This window comes from Venturia canescens, chromosome 7 (assembly GCF_019457755.1).
Source record: "Venturia canescens isolate UGA chromosome 7, ASM1945775v1, whole genome shotgun sequence".
Lineage (NCBI taxonomy): Eukaryota > Metazoa > Arthropoda > Insecta > Hymenoptera > Ichneumonidae > Venturia > Venturia canescens.
Genome location: NC_057427.1, coordinates 8,339,464 through 8,358,020, shown reverse-complemented (window position 1 = coordinate 8,358,020; position 18,557 = coordinate 8,339,464). Strand labels below are relative to the sequence as shown.

The window sequence follows — 18,557 nt, the reverse complement described above, 5'->3', positions numbered from 1 at the left end:
CTGAAGTGTGCAACGTTGGAGTCCAACGAAATGAAGGAAAAAAACATTTGTAATTCACCAATTTTTTACGTAACGAAGTATCAGTGCAGATTGAAAAACTACGAATTGCGAATTCGACAAGAAATTAAACTGGAGAATTACTCGAATTATTGGAGGTTTTTTTTAAAACATTTCGTTGGACTCCAACGCTGCAAACTTCAGCATCATTATAATTAAAATTATCATCGATGGAGATTCCCTCGGAAATGATGCTTCTAGAGAAAGTGAAGAAAGCATTTGGAGGGGGGTGAATTTGTGAATCAAGTGAGAGCTTCCAATCGGGCAATTATTGCTTGACATTTTATTAACAAAAGAAATAATTGTAAATGACTCAATCACAATATTAATCGATGGCAATAAATTCGAGTGGTAAATTTGAAAACTATTTCCAAGTCCCGTGTGTTCCTATTTGTGTACGAGGTTGTAAAAAAAACGGGGTTTTGAAAAATTTATTAAAAAGGAGACGGAAACATGTGTCTTTGGTATAATGGACATAAAATTCGCAATTTTAGTCGCAGTTTTTTTTTCCATATCGTGGGCGTTCTCCACGATTGAGGCTCATCTTCATTTGCATCATTTTATCTCCGAAACTCGGTAGTAAATATACATTCATTTCTTCTCCAAGTTTCGATAAAGAATTGACTCTCGGGGAGTTACTCTCTCAGCTTCGTTGGCTTCTTTAACGGCTCTTCTTCTCAAAGCCAACAATCTCGTGCGAGGCCTCGTGCCCCGAGTCCTCGCAACTTATCTCGTTTTGTTGCTCGCTTAAATGTGCTCCCCGCGAGAGTGGCTATTCAGACTCTTCGTAGCCTTTCGTCCTCCGACACCTACGCGCTCTTTATTTTGCCTCCTACGTATACTCGTCTCCCGGTTTTCGTGCCGCCTCGCGCTTCTCATTCTCACTTTATTCGTAACGATCAAGCTTACCGAGCTGAAAGCTCAACCGAGACTTTCTTCGCTGGACTATTTTCGTTGGACAACTCGAGTCGAGATTCGGAATTCTTCCAGAAGAAATTCAACATTATCGTTCATTTGGTCGCCCCTTTAAATAATAAGTGAACAATCCAAATTGGCGAACGTAGGATTAGTCACGAAACGTTTTATCGTGGGTGGGACAACTGAGAGCTGAAGAAAATAACGGAGAGCGAGAACGCATTTCGCTCCCGGTCTGATTGCTGCCAATCTTCTCAATCTTCTTCTCAATCTTGTGCCTCTTGATGATGGAACCTCTCTCCGTTAGCGGCTAACGTCGCGACCTCCCTTTGTTGATTCATGCATCGGATGAGAGACGCTTGACCTCTCGCGTTTTTCTTCGTTTCTGTCTTCCTCTCACTCTCGATGAAACCAAGATGAAGAAAAACAATGAGAAAGCCGCTGAAATGTCATTGGAAGATACAATTTTCCCACGTGCGCTTTCGAATTATTTGGACAAACTCTCTTTTGTCAATTTTAATAAAACTTTGGCACGAATTTTCAAAATTATTTACTGCTCTCTCTGAAAGGATCTCCGCCAAATTTCAAAATCACGTGAATTACTTTTTTCCTCAATTCTTGTCGAAATAAATTTCTTCGAAATTCATCGATTGCTGTTTACAGTTGAATTCCTAACGAGCAGGCCCCGCTCAGCAATAAAATTATGCCGAGCATTAACAATTTTCGAAAATAAATCATCTCCCTGCCAAAAAAAACCAAATCATAAATTCAATGAATTGAGTTGAAAAAATTGAAACGAGGAATAAATTATATTTTTTTCTGCTCACCAGGAATCTCCATCAAAGTGTCTCCACAAAAAATCATGTTCCACTTCGACACAGTGATTTTCGGAGGGGAAACCAAACACGCACACATGGACACACAGAATAAGGAGGCTGCGAGAAACGAAGGTGTTTTCTAAAAATAGAAACTGCGTGGAAATTTGATAATCCACGCCACGGGGAGTCTGGAAGCTTGTGATGGATCCTCGGCAGGGTAAAGTGACGCGAGGCTCTTCAGGGTGCAGAAAGGACCTGTTGCACGTGTCGTTTTTTCGTCATCGTCTTTCACCCTCGAAACTTTTTCTCCTCGGAGCCACAGCGTGAAAGTAACAACCACCGGTAGCTTTCTTCGAAGCGGCTCTTCTCGAACTCGTACAGCTCTGCGGAGCCCCTCATCTACTGTATTTATGTAAATATGTGTTCGAGTACATACGTGCTCGTTAAAATTCATATTCAAACACACGCAGAATGCGTAGAGGTCGTAGAAGCGACCGAGAGCGTGTGTGTGATCGTAGACTCGTATTTACTCGTGTATGGGTTCAAACAAACAAACCGGGTGTCTTGAAAGTTACTCGTGCAACGCTTGTGTGTGTGTGGGAGAACATAAAAACAAGACAAAGCAGCGTAAAACATGCTTGACGATCGAAATAGCCGGGGAGAACGAATCGTAACTTTTTGGCAAATCTCTTCTCGTGGGTAATTTTGCGAGGTTCGATCGTCATTGAAAAAATTTCAAGGAAATTGTTTTTATAAAAAAATTGAAATTTTTCTGGGCGATTTCAGTAGATCGTTCGTTTGGATCGTAAGAAATGGCGAAAAATTTTGAAGTTTCGTTCTCACCGGAGCGTTCGAAGATCGTCGGGAAATGTAATGTTTTGATTTTCAACTAGCGACACCCCGTATACGTATTTATAGTGGTATACAGTTGCAAAGAGGCGTGGAGTGTGTGCAGCTGGTTCTCCTTGTTTTTTCCTTCAATCTCAGCCACACGCGCACCCTCTTCTTGCAGTATATTTGTAAACGGAGACGTTGCGACAGTACGCCTCATGGATTTTATCTGTACAAAACAGTTAACGGGACCGTAACGCATTTTAACGTCTGCTAATGGATCGAGACCGGAGATGGGGATCATTAGCACAAGAAATTGTTGAAAAACCGGAATTTTTCTAAATCCATTAGTCTTGAACGAATGAAAAGGAAATAAAACATTTGTATTGACAATTTCAACGATAATTTATAGGCGCGAAGTGATGAATTTTTTTTTCCTCTACTTTTATGACCGCGATAAAACGTAGAGGAATCTAATCGTGCATAAAAAGTTGAGGTTAGCCTCGAGCTATTATCTTTTGTGAGAGAAACTGTGAACGGTCATTCATATGGTTTATTGCTTTGTAAACTTCATCGTGGACTTTGATTGAATAACTTGACGCGACTGCTTAATTTCGTTGAGTCGTTCCGTAACGATTTTCACCGAAATTCCGATTGACTTTTCACGTCGTGGGAACGACTTTCCAAGTAAATGGTGTCATTAGAAAAAAGGGATTTTCGTAACAAGCGTTCATTCACAGACAAGACCATGACAGGATGAAAAATTCCGAATTTCTTTTCACGAAGGTAAATATCCTCGGTTTTTCGCGAGACGAAACAGCAAGATACGAAATGAGGGACCACATGCGCAGTCACGTAAATTCAAAGGACTTTTTAAAACAGTTTGGTATTTGTAGATGCGGCAAGAAACAGGAAAAACTGCTATTATTTCAAGCTTTCGAGTGATTTCGGAAAAGAAGAAACATCCCGTGTGACTACCTGTCGCTCGGTGCAGCCGTTTCTAAATCCTATTTGTGTTTGTATCCTCGTGGACGCCCGGACGGGTTTACACATTTTCACGACGGAGCTGAATGTCGGCGGGGACGAAAAGAGGTTTTTGTCGAGATCTTGCACGTCCGGAGGATGGCTGTTGACTTTATTCCTTCGTTCTTGAGATCTTCTTCGGTTTCTGCAGGACCTGTTTCTCCTCCTTTTCTATTCGTTGGCTTGGACGAAAAATAAAAATAATAACTTCAATATTTTCATAATTTTCTAACGTTCTCAAAATTTCTAAAAATAACTGCTAATTTTGTTCGTTAAAACTGTGATTTTTCATCGTCACTTTGATGTTTTGTTTTTTCGTAAAATTTTAAGGAAAAGTTGTTTTTCGTGTGGAATCGACGAGCAAAAGGTAAGAAAATGGGCCGAAAATTTACCACGAAAAGCCCACCATTGTTCGGTGTAAAATTGCACTTCCTCGCTCCATCTCAATCCCCACGATCGAGCAGAGAGCTGCGTTAAGTGCAGCGTCGCTTCATGGGCGTGGATGTAGCACGTGCTACGAATTTTCAATGTGAAAAAATTGGGCGCTTTCTCCGACGAGCAACGGAGCCGAGAAGTGACCTGACACGCGAAGATCTCGATTTTCTTGCTCGTAAGAGTTTCCCTTCTTTTTCTTGAACTTTCTGACGGAGCTCATTGTTTCTTTTTTAGCGTTGAATCGTTGGAAGGCCGCTGGAGGACATTCGCCGACAGAGAGCACCAGAAACGAGGATAAAATTTCCCAGTATTCGTTCAACATTTCGAATGATTGGTGGCCAAAGCGAGCAAACGAAATGATTCGATCGAATTTAGGCTTGCCCGGTCGCTCGATGCTTCAGCAAAAGGGGAGTGCGACGTGAGATCCTTGAAATTTGAAGCCTCTCCTTGTGCGCGCACATTCCTCAGCCTATTCCTTCCGATGCATCCTGGAGAAGGGGAAAAATTTCGTTCAGCTCTCTGTAATCGTAAAAGGATCGTGTAAACCGAAAAGGATGAAAGAAAAAACGAACAATAAGAAAAAAAAAGGCGATAAAAGTGAGTAATAACGTTTGGAGATACTTCGTATACCGCAGAAAATTGTAAAAGGATCATTAAATTTTATGAAGATAATCATTAAGAACGTTCAACACTCTTTGGGCGGCGCAGGAAGTGTCCAAAATTTTTTTCTCCGCCTTCTCATGCTTAGTTTTTTCTTGTGGGGTCAATCGAGCTCCCCCTCCGTGTCCCTTTCTCTCAGTGTCTGTCTCCCAGGTGTATCGGTGTCGTATGCAGGATGATGATCGATGCCATAGTTCTGGAGCTTCTTTCAGTACCGGCGAAGCCTCGTAGATGTTCTGCCCTCATCGTTCCCTCAGTCCCAAGGAATCCGGACAATTGTGCCTCGCAGGAATGCAGCAAAATGTCGATACGTCACTCATGCCACAGGCTTGTTTTGAAACATTGAAAATTTGTCGAGTTCACTCGCCCTCGAATCTCGTGCTCCGAGTCATTTTCTCCCAGCGTATTTAATCTAAATTCAAATGCTCTGATGACGACGCGTGAAAGAATTTTGAAGTTGGAAAAATAATGAGAACATTCGCAGAAATCTTGACTTTGAGTTTGCTCGGTGAACTCGGATTTAAAAAAAAAACACGAGCAACAGCGAAAGGAAAAATAAGAGCTGCACGGAGAGTCGAGGACACACCTACGCCCTGCAGGCCCAGACAGGGACTACCATTAATCCCAAGGTTGAAAGAGTTCGCTCGAATCCGCCGGTTGCCCGACATACACGCTGCACATCCCTCTTTTCGGCCGAATGTTGCATTGCGATTATGCTTAATAAAATCACATAAGACAATCGTTAAAGTAAAATACCACGAGTTCAGGTAAGCTCGAGTGTAAAAAGAACGATGAAAAATATATTTCGAGTACCTGAGGATACTTACAGGCCGATGAAACCGTCTGAAACGTCATTAAAACGAAGGCAACGAAAGATCGTCAGAACTTCGAGGACGTAGCAGCAGCAGCAATGAAGAAAATGAGCACTGCAACGAAGACTAACGAGAGCATGAGAATATGGGAAGGGGGCAAGAGAAGAAAAGCAGGAAGATCAAATGCGAAAGTGAAATAACAATAGCGTAAGGGAGGGCAATAAAAAAGCGATAAAAAGGACATATAAAGATAAAAAATAAAGAACGAAAATGTACGAGAAAGCGAGCAATATTTAATGGTGGTGCCCGAAGGGTTTCTGGGCTTGTCAAGATTATACAGTATGCTCACGTACACAGGGCTTGAATGTTTTTCAAATATATAAATATATTCGTGTGTATATATACCTATACATAATAACAGAGCGTTGTCGCTAACCGAAATCCAGATCGGTCCAGTGTGTATGCTTCGTAATCGTATGCAGCACGGGCGCGCCTGAGGCCTTTCTCTCTGCTTTATTCTTTTCGATTTATTTTATTTTATCTCCTTTTTTCAACGCTCTCTATACAGATATATATTTTTTATTGCTCTTTCTTCCGTCGTCTCTCTTTCGCCCTCGCGATCAGCCCCACCTCTTCTTTCCTATTATACTCTTGTATTGGCAAGCCATACACAGCATAACCTCACGGACCATATATTGGTCGTCGCTCTCTCGGACGACCAACCGAACAGGTTTTCTTTCGGTGGCTCCAGGGGGCGCTCCTCCTTCCTTCTGCTCCTTCATCTCTCTCTCTCTCTCTCCTTCTCTCTTTTGGTCTCTCGGGCGCTCGAGCCTCGCGCATAAAAGCATTGGGACAACTCGGACGCTGGAACTTCAGCGATCTTCGCGCATAACCTCTCCTTTGCTCTTTCTTTTCCTTTTACCTCATCTTGTTCTCGCTCCGGATCCCCCGGTCTAATTACGTCTTACAATCGGCCAATCACCTTGTCGATTTGTAATACACACGCACGCTCTCGCGCGTCACTTCATTCGCGGACGTACCCACAATATTAATCGCTACGGACCGTTTTACGAAATTGTTATTGATCGCTTCAATTCCATTATTCAAATGTACGCGAAACTTATTGTCATTCGGCGGCGTCACCCGCGACACCAGCGACACGAGTTAACGTTTTTCCCCCTCCTGCCCAGCAACGACTCTCATACTTTTGCTGCGATCCGCGAGATGGCTGCGAGCAAACTTTCTCGCGAACGAGAAGAGATCGGGCCGACAATATTCCAATACATATTATTCACTGAAAATAAAACAACTCGAGAAAAACATCGAAATAAGACGACGAATAAGCCAACAAAAACACATGTCAACAATCGGCGTTGTAAATCCAAAAGAATCAATAAAGTAAACTTTTCAACGAGACTTTATCGAAATACGAAACCTCCGGCCATTTTTTCTAATTTTGTTGTTTCGTATTTCTTTACAACTTACACACATTTACCCAATCGATTCCCATTCGATTATCTTCTATTGACAGTCCGCCTTGGAACTCAATCGCATCGTCACGCATAAATATGATGAGATAAAACAGAAAATTTTTCAGTCGAGGGTGAATAATAAATGACAGAAATCTCTTCGATACAAGAGCTTAAATTCCGGTTTGAAATTGAATCGTTAATACAGATGTGAAAGACTGTTGAGAAGGACTTTTCAATATATGTTGATAAAATAGAAATAAAAAAAAAACAAAAAACGAGCGTAGAAGTGAAAAATAATAAATCGATAGAAAAAAGTGTTATAGGAATATTATTATAAACGCTATCGCGGCCGCGCGACCACTCCCATATCGCATCGCGTAGTGCATAGATTTCTTTTTTTTTTTTTTTATCTTTTTCATTTAAATTTTTATCTCGTTTTGTTCCGCACTCACATAAGTGTGTTTCTATATTTGCATTTATATATGATAATATATATATATACCTCCATTTATGTGCGAGAGCCAGAATCTCGTTTATGCAAGCCGCGATCGGTGAACTGGAACAAGTCTGAAGCGGAATCACGTGTGCGAGGATTTCAACGCCAACTGGACCCATCGCTTCGATTCTAAACTGTTCTCGACTCATTTCACAATTTTTCAAAACTTTTCGACACCACGAAGAAATATTCCGATCGCATGGAAACTGTTTTAGTTCGACGAATTCCGTGATATGTGTAGGGTATTTTTTTGATTTATTTGTTTTTTGGAATAACTTTGGTTAAAATGAAACATTCACTGCGCTTGCTGAAAGATTTTTTGTTAGCCTCGAGTCTTTATTTGAATTTTCACAAGAACCGGATTCAAAATTGATGTTTTTCAAAAGATCGATTTGGAAAGAAGATTTTCAAAATTTTAGTTTCTCGTTGAGAGAAAGAAATGAAAACGTTTCCTCAAAGCGTTTCGTGTCGGATGTTTCGCGATTGGCGATCTCGTTTCGTTCCACTTCGATATTCCTTGCGAATTCAAATCCGACAGATTCTTCGATACAAAGTATCAGATGCCAAGCCTTTTCCATCTCGAATTCACAAAGCAATAATCAGTAGTCAAATATTCCTTGAGACATCGAAAAGAGTGCAGAGACCGAAGTTCATCTGTCATAAAATTGAAAAACGTAGGTTCAAACGAAAGTTCAAAAAAATGGAGGTGCCCCATATTCGAACTAATTTATAAACTCGTTCGAAAACCAGATGAATACCATCTACTGTTCGATGACGTAAGACATCGTTTTTTGTCTTCAAATTGGCAAAGAATGTACGAAAGACTTCTATATATAGCGTAATATAATATTGTATACATAAGTGCGCAGAGGTTGAAACGACAGAAGAAAGGAGAGCACAAAACGAGCGCGTGTGCACATGCACACAACCGGCTAGGTTCGTTTCCTTTTTCTTTTTGTTTCGTTGTCTCGAAGGCTTTTTATGCTTAGGCCACTCCCTGTTGGGCGACAACGACGTCCATGTGTTCTCCATACAGGTATATACACGTTACGGTACGTAAAGATAAAATATACGTATATTAATGTTACGATATATGTACAAAACCGTATATTTGTGCCACGACATATGTAGCTGAAAAAACGTTTATCTGTGCATGCTACACACGTATTTCATTTACACTTATACACCACTATTTATACGTAGACTTAATATAGCGCAGTATTCACGAGATCGTATTTATAAATCGCGTATTCGAAAGCCCGGAGTCTGGTTGTACGCGAGGTGGCACGAGCTAGCTGTCCCCGCCATACCTTATCAGAACGAGCACTGTCCATAAAGGCTTCGAGAGACCAACACATACGGAGGGAATACTATGCTTGAATAAGGTACTTGTCGCGTGAAGGCTTTCCCGTAATTTACAAATACCCGGACTCTAACCTCCTCTACATGGCTCGAATCATGCCGATCTCCAGCAGTTTACTGACGGGAAATCTTTGGGGAAATCGATTCACGTTTTTTTCTCGTTCTTGCTTTACGATTATTTTTTACTTGTGAACAGAGTGTACTCGTGAACACGAGTGTACCGTGCTGCTATACTTTTTTATGGACAGGGTTACGTGTTACGTGGAGGGCATTGGGAAATCACAAATTCCACAACGACATCTGGTGGACGTTTTAATTACTGTGTCCCGAGCGACATAACCTCATTTTTCAAATTCCGTAACGATTTCGGGTTATTGGGATAAATTAGAATTTCGGGAGTGTTTTATCCACGAACAGCAATGATCGTCAATAGCGTATATCAATAGCGATATATTTTTATGTTTGTTCAATACGCGGACTCAATTACTGTTAGACGGGAATTGCGTCGAAACTCAAGCCAAAGCAGACTGGAGATATGTACATAAAATAAAGTTCTCGAGTCCCTTCATCTTTTTGATGTTTACATTGCTGTTGGAGCAGCTTTACGAATAGGATTTGTTTCTCTTCGGAGAAAATAATCGTTGGGAGAGTCGAAACGGCGCTGCTTTCCACATCGCTCTTCGCATTAAATTCATTTAATCTTTCAAGAATCTCGATATAAAAAACGGCATAAGCAAAAAGCTCGAATAGAAAATGTGGCTTCTAGTGAATTTTGATGTTATTATTTAATCTTTGAAAAATTACTGTGCCCTGCACACGTATTAAAATCGCATAAATTTATTTATACGCGAGTGTAATCAAATAAAATGAAAAACTCCGAGGCTCTCGGTGCATGTTTGTACTTTGTACTCGGAATTCTCCGTGCACCCTAGGAATAAAGCATATTTACCATGCTCTTCACAGGATCGAGCTTCCCCGGATCGCGAAAGTATTTACACAGTAATTTCAAGTAGGACTTACCACTGCGGATCTCAAATTGGTCGGTGGTTTCATGATCTTGAGTGAAAGAAAAGAGAAAAATTATTGGAGATACGAGAGTCAACGGTGGCTATTGAAATTGCGTCAAACACAGGAAGATTTTTAACGAGAAATTCTTCATCGAAGTATCCAAATTACAGAAATTAAGGTGACGTTGATGCGTGACGAGTTGTGTGGAACGGCCGAAGGAAAAGTTGACAGAATAATTAAGGCTGTAAAGTGAACTTTATTTTTTTGAGAACACCAACAGATATTTCGGGCTGTAGTGATAAGAAGCCATTTCCGCAACGGCGTCGATGCACCGCTTCGCCATCGGAGTTGGCAAGCTATCGCGAGATTCGATGACGAAAAGAAAAAGAGTGGCTGAAGCGTCGATCGTCGGAGTCCTCGTTGAATATTTGACAAGTCGGGGACCGAGTTCTCCGGAAGTTTGAAATCTGCAACGAAATTAATTCTCAAAGGAGGCAAACTTTTCATCAACTTTGTGTGCGGTTCTTCGATTAATGGATTTGTGAGAACTTCCTTGCCGTTAAAACGCGTCATCAACTTCAACTTTTATTGTCATCGAAATCTGTTCGTATTTCCTTCCACCATTCGCATTCGCGACTTGCCCTTAATTCTTAGTGTCAAGTATAAATTTCTCCGTTATTCAATCGTCAAAATTGACAAGCGCTCTCTATACATGGGTTTTATTTATATTTTTTTTTCTCTGAAAAACTAATTCATAAATGAGAAAAACCGTCGACTTTTCTCTCGGATATCGCGAATTATTAATAGGAACCCTTAATTCGTTGCGACGTTTGCACCGATTTGAGGGTGCGAGTCACTTCAGACCTTTCATACGGGAATCGATGAAAGAAAAATATGTGATAGAAAAATATAACGCGAGGAAAAAACCGAGCGCCCCGTGTCGTTATCTCCTTGAAAAGAAAAATGCGGTGTCGCCGATGCGTGCGTGCAACATAAATAAACGCATAAATATATGATTACTCGGCTTTGTTGTCGTTACGTATCCTTCGCGTGAAATGAGATACGCCGAGCATGGAAAAAGCAAAAAATCAACGCGACCGCTTGCGTTATCGCTTATCGCATCCTTAATATATTAGTTCCGTCCTTTTTCCGTCTCTGTATTTATTCTCTACGTGCGTGCACACTCCGAGTATACGAATATATCTTATTTGCACTTATGATAGCCCGAAAAAGGTGCGCGAGTTCGATATCTCGACACGAGAGCCACGTCCATTGTTCAATAACCGTTCGTTCTTTGAATTTTCGGCCAAGTATCCGAGATAGAAAGACAATTCTTCGAAGAGAAACTCTGGACATTGGAGTTAGAACTGACGGGACAATTTTTTCGTTGACTCGTATAACCTCAAATAAAGTGCGAGCATTACCTGACAATTTGGTCAAATATCGAATCGAAAAATACAATAATCATGTGAAAATCTTCGAGGCTCGTTAGTACTCTTATCCTTGATAGCCTTAAAAAATATTAAAAGATACGATTAAGAGCCTGATTCACTCGAGAGAATTGGATCCTCAAGGGTCAACATTTTCCTTCCTTCCTTTTCTTTTTCTCTCTCTCCCTCTCTATCTTTTCTGTCGTTTGTCATGCTCGCTTTGTGTAAATATAATATACATGGTACTCACTTTGGAAGATTCTCTTTTGCTCGGAGAGCGAGTATACGACCAAGAGTCGAGAGAGTCGAGATCGCCGCTGATAAACCGGCTTTCTCTCTCTCTCACTCGCGCCCTCTTTCTTTCCCAGTTTTTGTCTCTCTCCTTCTGTTCTTCCGTGCATCTCGCCATATCTCAAACATTATATACACACACCGCAAAGGGCGTATAATAATCCCGTTTCTTTTCTTATGCACGTGGGCATACGATACTCGCGCCACACAACCGACGAGAAAATGAAATAAAAAATACAAGCTCAAGCTCGTATTCTCTCGTTCGTGATCTTCTGACGCGTCTCCGTCCGTGTTACCCGGAAAGTTATGGACTCTTTTTCTCACTCTTTCTACATTTCGACATCTTCATCATCGTGTGCACTGTGATTAATCGTTTGAGATTTTATCCTCTTCGTATTGCTACGTTATTGAATTGAGGAACATTCCATTCTTCGTAAATCATAACCTCAAATTTCAATTCGCTCGAATTTTCTTAAAGTTTGCTTGAAACTTGGACGAGAGGTTTGAAAGTGTTCGACCATTCTATCGAACGAATCTCATCACGATTTGCATTCGTTATACCTACCAAGTCCTGCGTCAAGGATGTTGAACAAATCGTAACGAATGCGTAGGACAAGTAGAACGAAAAATATGGTTACAAGAGTGATTCAACGGTTGCGACTCTCCCGAGTAGTTTCCACATTATTTTTCACTCGTCATTTTCTCGTTGCCTCAATCTCTCGTTTTTATCTCCGTTCGGCATCGTCATCTTTCAAACTTGAAAATCTAAATCCCGAGTTGTACACACCCCGCATTCGTGAATGTGACAGCCAGGAAATTCGGGAAGAAACTGCGCGTGCGTGTGTCTCGAGTTTACCCAGTAGGAATTATGGACGTGCCCAAAACTTGTTAGTTGTGACTCGGCATCCGAGCACATGGCATCACGACTAGACATTAAATCGTTGAGAAAAATTTATAAAAAAAAACGCTTAATCGGATCGTTCGGTCGTTCGAGAACGAGACTGAGAATGAAAAAAGAAAAGGAGTTGGAAAAAATATTCCACCGAATTTTGCAGAGTCATCCCGAGAGAAATTTACTGCATTATGCATGATACTTCGACGGTCTCGTATCCCCAAGACTTTCTAACAGGCTAAATTCATCAAATATATTTGTATGAAACCGTCAAAAATCGTTGCTACTTCACGTACTTCTGGTTCAGTAATTCATAAAAAATGTATCAAACGTCAAAAATTTTTCGAATTTTTCCAACCCATCGTACATTCCCATAAATTGAATCAAGAGTTTTTTCTGGTGTCACGTTGCCAACGGAATTGTCGATAAAAATAAATTTCATTGCTAAAAACGCCATTTTAAGTACGTGCCTCATTGACTGTACTGAAAATCTAATTGGATAATAAAGAAAATAGAAACGTTTCAAGAGCAAAGCCGTTGAAATTCTGTCAGTTGTTTTTTTTTTTTTTTTTTTTTCGAAAACTGCTTGAAGCGGTTAACATTCGGATGAAAACGAATAAAAATAAACATGAGATAAGTTACGAGTGTTGATGATGAGGCGAACTCTCGAGAGCGCTTGCGGTCGTACTCTTTTCTCTTGTCGCTCGAGTGTGTGGGTGCGGCTGCATATACATACCGGAGGGTGGAGGCGGACAACGTCGATTGTTGCCCTTCCTCGAGTTCGCCATGTAAAAGGCCAAAAAGAAAGCAAATGCATGGGAAGGATAGCCGCGCCCGGTTGCGTTATATACCGAACTCGATCGCGCTCGGGCGCCAACTCTCGCGGGTTAAAAGGGAGCCTCCTCCCTCATACGCGTTTGCTCTCTTTTATTGCGAAGGTGAAGCGTCGTAGGGACACCCTCATACAAAGAAGTCTGAGTGGAACGAAGACAAGAGATCCATTGTACGCAGATACCAAGACCCCGCATTGTTTATATGCGAACCGAAAGACGTGGATCAAATTTATGCAGGGCTTCGCATCGAACATCGCTTAGACTGCATTAAACCTCTGCCCGTACGATTCATGTCCGCGATGTATTGAAAAGTTCAGTTTCGAGACGGGCGATGGCGCTGGAGCGCATAACATATTTTAGGTTATCAAATTTTTACCATTGTTTACGGCAATTTCTTTGTTTTTAGTCCAATTTTTTGCCAGATTTGATTTTCATACCGGCAAGTATTATCTCTTAAACTTTTTTCCTCAAAATTGCTATTCTGCATTCATAAAATAATAATTGGAGGTTAGAACGGCACAAAAAATGTGTCGTCAACTCTCGGAGATCGGACTTTCATATATTCTAGCAGATGTTGTGACTCGTGCCGTCCACAACCGGCCATCAATTTTCTATATGCGACACGTGCGGCGTCGGTGCAAGAAAAATCGAATAGTCACGTTTCCCTTGTGCCACAGCACACGATACGTGAGTGACATGCGTACATACTCGAACGCTGCCTACTTCTTTGCGCAGTGAATTCTTCCATACTGGTATGTTCTATGGATAAAAACCGGACGTTTTCGCTTTTTATATCGGCGACAAACGTTTATGGATTCTCAGTTTTACAGGAAGGAACAGAGATCGCAATTATTTCGTTACTTCGAATTCATTTTTTATGGATTTCATATATTTATCATTTGGTCCAGAGACACAGAAAGGAGGTTAGGGTCGAGAGAATTCAAGTACAAATATCAAATACGTCGGTTACTATTTCCGTAGAGGTCATTGAGGTTATGTATCTGACAAAATTTATCGTATAGAATTTCATTCTCTAGAAATGTCGGCTGCACCTCAGTCGGATTTTCATTACAAAAAATACAAAGCTATGTTCACGGGATCGTCCGTTTTTCTATTTTATTACGAAAAATCGCCACGCGTATTTTGTCGGCTAAAATATTTTTCCAGCTCTATCGAGGTGGTTTCGTCCTTCGACGACCAACAAACATTTTGTCCCACATATATATATATATATATATTTCAAAATAATCAGCGGTTGCGTCATTTCCGTATTACGCGAGAAAATTTACGTGGGTTTAGTTCACTGCACTTTCTCAGTCTTTCTCATTTTTCGCTCTTTGCAGTCGCAACTCTAAATTGTTCTATATATATGCTGATGGATCTCGCGTCTTCGCTTCTTTTCAGTGCTTTTTGTCACTTGTTTCTCTATCTATTTCTCTCTTGCTCTCCGCACCACCAACCGACTGAGATTAGCATCTAATTGCCGTGACGCAGATTTCCTGCGCGATTGCTTGACCGCCCGAGTCCCTATGGCTACGTTTGTATATCCTCTCTCGCGACGAGACGACGAGATGAATTATTTAAATCGTTTAAATTCTATGTGTATGTTATATGCGTTGACCACGTACAAACATATTTATACTTGGCTTTTCGCACGCGCTTCGAATTCGTAAGTTTCTTTCAACTTTTTATTTTGTTTTTTTTTTCATCCCCGGTTAAATTCACTTCTTTCTGGTGGTCTGGGAATAATAAGAATATGCAATTTCCTCAGATTCAAAAGTAAAACGATCGATTTCATTTGGGGAATCCGAAACCGTTGCACGTGCTGTTTTTCGATTCGTTGATTTTGGAAAACCTAACGGCCGAAAGTTTTCGAAATCGCGTGCACGCACCCCCCGCAGAGTTCGTACACACATTGGCGTATTCGTGTTGGCACACATAACCTCCTGAAACGAATGGTGAAATTTAGTTGCGAAGTGAGCCGCCAGAGTGCACTCAAGCGCGTCGTGAACCGAGCAGTTGATTAAATTTCACAAATTAGTCGGGCGTATGCTAACTGCCCTCGTGTCTCGTGTTACAGCAGCATCGAGGGTCGAGAAATAGCCCACCGAACGCGCACCGGAGGAAGATTGTGTTACCTTTGGTCTAACCAAACTTCGCTATTCGTTTTGTGATTTTATTGAACATTTTTTTGACCACGTCGATTTTTCGTCTTATCTAAATATTCTTCTGTATTTTTCAAACGTTTTTTTCAATTCGTGCGTTTTTTATTGCTGTTATACGTTATTGTTCATTTTCAACGCCTTCTACTTTTTTTTATTTCGTTTAACCACCCCCGAGCGCTAATAAGTTTTATTACACCCCTGGAATCGACCGCACGAAAAATGTATTTCGATTTACACCGTGCTGAGGTTTTCCTTTTAGCGCTCGCGAGCCTACCGTCAACAGAGATCTCGCCGCCTTGCAATTAACACTGTTAACACCCTTTTCACGCTCTCCTCGGATATATTCTCGGATGACGAATCACAAACGATAAAAGCCATTTTTTTTTCTCCTCAGTCACGAACTCGTCGAGGCTGAGTGTAATTGTAGTTAAAAACAGATAAAAAGTAATGTTTTTTCTTTGTTATTTTTTACAGCTCTGTACAGTTTTTATTGGTATTTTACGAGTATATTAAACATAAAAAAAACTTTATTTTTCATTCGAGCACAATTTTATTGTTGAATCCTTGCAATACGAAACAAAATTCGCGTATTTGAGAGTGAAGTCGAGACTCGGGCAACATTTTGACGGCTCGCCAGTGAATTTTTCATCGCCAAACAATCGCAGTCGTTCCGATTTGAGAGTGAAGTCGAGACTCGGGCAACATTTTGACGGCTCGCCAGTGAATTTTTCATCGCCAAACAATCGCAGTCGTTCCCCTGCACAGTGCTTCAAAACATCTCGTGATATTTACTGGATTCACCATCGCGAAGCACGCCGCGCACGCACGGACACATTCGGTAGGTATCGATACACTCGTTTGAAGATTTCTGTAAATATTATCGCGTGCGTGGCGATTTATCCGGAGGCGGAAAGTGCGAAAGGTGAAAGAGGCTCGCGGGCGCGCGTGTGTGTGTGTGTAGCGAGCATAAAAAGGCGACGAAAAACGCTGGACGGACGGCCTCGAGGCGGCCCTCTCCATCTTGAATCGGCCCCGATCGTCGAGCCCTTTTTAACCCTTTTACTTCCTCCCAACCAAGGATACTCGAGGAATGCGTATCGACGAAGCAGAACACACACGCGCAGGCGTATAGCTGCGGCAAATCCGTAGCGAAATAATCGAGAGCCACGGCCGTTTTTTTTTTATCAATTCCTCATTATTCGTACCATGAAATAAGCCGAAATCGGAAGAAAAATGCGATCGAGTCACGACAACCGAAAACGCTCGGTATCGCCTCCGTCGCCCCTTAAAAAACGCAGTTTCATTGCTGCACGTGCTGCACTGAATTTTCCACACAAAACGATCTTTCAGCATGAGATCTCGAGTGCTCTCGAGTAAAGGTGCGGCCATGGACTGTTCTGTCAGCAAGGACAGCGCCGATCGTTCGATTGCGAAAGAGAAAAAAACGAAAAACATTTTATCCATCGGAAATGATGATTTATTCGAAAAATCGTTAAAACAAAATAACAATCCCGAACAACGATAATCCACAAAGGAAATTGAACCGAGCGCAAAACTCATGAAAAATTGAACAAAATAAAGAATTCAAAGATGTGATCAGAAGTAAAAAAAGAATTAAAATTTAGAAACCAGAGAAGACTATGGGGACTCGGAATAAATTGAAAAAAATCGAGACGAAAAGTCCCGTATCGTGACAATATGCTCGAAGATTTTAGTCTCTCGTAATATCCAGGGTTCAAAGGTTGACAGATCTGGAAGACGCGTGAAATATAAAGCAGCGAGTGTTCTTAGCCTCTAATAGATAAAGCGTAGAAAAAGCCACGGAAACGAGGATATTTTTCTTGTCGTACGTTGAGCTGACGAGCGATAAGCGTGCGAGAGAACGAGTCTTTCACATTGGAATAACAGAACGAGCCTCGGCGCTGATCCCGAGTTCATATCTGTATGTATATTTACGTATATTAACGATATGACCGAGAGACCAGTCGAGCTTCCAACGCAAGGGGCTTTCCGAGACGGAGACGCAGAGCTGGGGGAAAAAACGTGAAAACAAAACGAAGCAGCACGACACACGAGGCTTTTTTCGTTAAAAAAAAATTCTCTATATTTCCTCCGCAACCACGTTTGAAATGAATTTATCAAAATTCTTTAATTTAATCGGCTAATTTTTCCCGAGGGAATTCGAAAGCCCACAAGCAACGATTTAAGGGGGTTCTGCTTTAAAGAGTCAAAAAGATCGATTGGTTTCGGGAACGTTTTTAGGGTGGATGGAAAAAACTCATGGCGAACCTATAAAAACCCGGAAAAAAGGGGAAATCTTATATTTTTAGCGAGTTTAAAAAAAAAACGTTTCCAAAGAAGAATATCGCTTCAACGCGCTGTAAATATAAAATTTCGCAATTTTTTCCGGTTTTCGTAGGTTCGTACGGAAGGAAAATGCATGAAAGGGGAAAAAATTTGGAATTTTTATTGTACACGTTAATTACGACCTCCGCATTGTGCGCAGCGAGAAACTTCGACGATCGGACTCTGCGTACGAACCACCCGCAAATTAGTATTTCTCACACGAAAACAGTGTTTCCGTACTCTCGAAATATCCTTGAAACCATACCGAAAAATTCGCTATCGTGAGTTATTTCCGTCCGTCCCAAAAGCATTGCCAAAATCAATTTTTCACTTCCTCTAAAGCAGGGCCCCCTTAAGGAGGGTGGATCACGGAATCAAAATAATGAGAATTCGAACAAATTTCGTGATAACATTCTTCGGCATCAAGTTTACAAATACAAGTTTTTTCAAATTTTTTTACCACGTGGTTATCGAATAATTGAGCGTTAAGGTACTCCTGTACTGCATGCTAATTATTATAAATTATATAATTATAATTATATAACATTATACATGTTATATAAATATTAACATGTAAAGATATTAAAAACGCTAGTTTTGCAAAAGCATCAACTGATAAACGCAAATTTCCACGCTGACACATTTTCGCTGGAATTTTTCAAAGAATTATCTGCGTTTTTTCATCGATTTTATTGCAACAAGTCTCATTTT

The 18,557-nt window shown here is 41.0% G+C and overlaps 2 long non-coding RNA genes across 4 annotated transcripts; both read right to left on the bottom strand.

Moving 5' to 3' along the window:
• Positions 1-314: 314 nt before the first annotated feature.
• Positions 315-9,727, bottom strand: LOC122412908 (uncharacterized). Of its 3 annotated transcripts, none has more exons than XR_006261447.1 (3): positions 8,377-9,727; positions 1,800-8,173; positions 315-1,714 (listed from the first exon to the last, which is right to left on the bottom strand). It is a non-coding gene; the product is annotated as an uncharacterized lncRNA (long non-coding RNA). The 3 variants fall into 3 exon arrangements; XR_006261448.1 differs by lacking the exon at positions 8,377-9,727 and having other exon boundaries at positions 1,800-5,455; positions 5,567-5,680; XR_006261449.1 differs by lacking the exon at positions 8,377-9,727 and having other exon boundaries at positions 1,800-5,151; positions 5,326-5,444.
• Positions 9,728-10,125: 398 nt separating this feature from the next.
• LOC122412909 (uncharacterized) lies at positions 10,126-17,106 on the bottom strand. Its single transcript, XR_006261450.1, has 2 exons — positions 11,570-17,106; positions 10,126-10,356 (listed from the first exon to the last, which is right to left on the bottom strand). It is a non-coding gene; the product is annotated as an uncharacterized lncRNA (long non-coding RNA).
• Between the last annotated feature and the right edge of the window lie 1,451 nt (positions 17,107-18,557).